Source organism: Chrysochloris asiatica, unplaced genomic scaffold (genome assembly GCF_000296735.1).
Source record: "Chrysochloris asiatica unplaced genomic scaffold, ChrAsi1.0 scaffold00027, whole genome shotgun sequence".
In the NCBI taxonomy this organism is placed as follows: domain Eukaryota; kingdom Metazoa; phylum Chordata; class Mammalia; order Afrosoricida; family Chrysochloridae; genus Chrysochloris; species Chrysochloris asiatica.
The window spans coordinates 13,164,824-13,166,278 of NW_006408545.1; positions in this window are offsets into that span (position 1 = coordinate 13,164,824).

The following is a 1,455-nucleotide window of genomic DNA, read 5'->3' on the forward strand; positions in this document are numbered from 1 at the left end:
GACAAATCAAAAAGTAGTACAATTTATACAAACACTTATTTTTTTGTAATATCAAAATATGAAACTATTGTTTCTTCATACACCTAGGTCTAAACACTTTTGAAGGAGATGCTTCCCTCTCTCAATCCTTCCCGAAAGAATTCTGTCCTCTTTTTGATTTATACCACAACATCACATCAATTTTAGCATCCTCTATGGACTCAAATTGTGTTCTTCAAATTGTGTGTCAATTTGATCTTTGAGTTTTAGGATCAAAAGGCAAAATCAGGTTTGTAGGGTGACTAAGGTAAGGTTTCACAATGAAATTCTCATAAGATAGCCCTTGCTCCCCTCAAAGTAGAGGAGGTTCATTGTCATGACCGGAAGAATTTGTGAGTACAATTTTCCTGCCCTTTTCCTCACCAATACAGTCTTCTATTTTATTCAAATTTATTCATAGTAGGTCCCTGTGATTGTCCTATGTCCTTTGAGAAAAAATTATCAAGAGTACTGTTTTGGAATTCTGACAAACAGTTGTTGTAACTTCCTTAGCTTATCTCTCTGCTTTAAATTGAACTGGCCTAGCAGATCTCCTTGGATTTCTTGTGTGATGCTATAGGATAAGCACCGCTAACCACAAGCTTGGCAGTTCAAACTCACCAGCTACTCTTCCTAAATCCTACACAGGGTTTATATGATTTGGAACTGACTCCATGGCACTTAACAACAATGGCAGGTCCCCTATGAAGTCATTCTTTACATTGGACTTTTTGTCTGAAGGCAAACTTGTGAGACTAATGTAAGTGTATAACTTATCTGCAACCATCCACGACCATAGAGACATGTTTAAACAGAGTCCTGGTGTGGTGCCGTGGGTTAATGTGCTGGATTACAAAGTCAGTTTGAACCCCAAAGTTGGTGGTTCAAGTTCACTAGCTGCTCCTTGGAAACCCTATACAGGGTCACTATGAGTCAGAACTGACTTGATGGCACTTAACAACAACAACAACAAGAATTTGTAATAAACCTATGCATGAATAAACTGGAACCCTAGGCCACTTTTTGCCTTACCCTCATGTTGATTTTTTTACTTCAAAAATAATCTTTTTCGTTCCTAAGGAACTTAGTAAAATAAATTAATGAACAGTTATCAAAATGAGAGAATATATTCAAAATATTAATCTGGGAAGGAATTTAATATGAATAATAAACAAATAAGGGCTGAACATAACCAACAATAACTGGACAACAATCTCAATACAAAAATTGATAGTGACATAGAGAAGAACTCCCAAGAGACAGAGAATTTTTAGGCATGTTATGAACTAAAATAATAAAAGCTGAAATATTATTGTACTATTATGTTGCTGTTGTTAAGTGCCATTGAGTTTGTTCTGACTCATAGTGACCCTTTATATAGGATTTCCTAGGAGAACCTGGTGGTTTGAACACTAACCTTGTGGTTAGTAGCCCAGT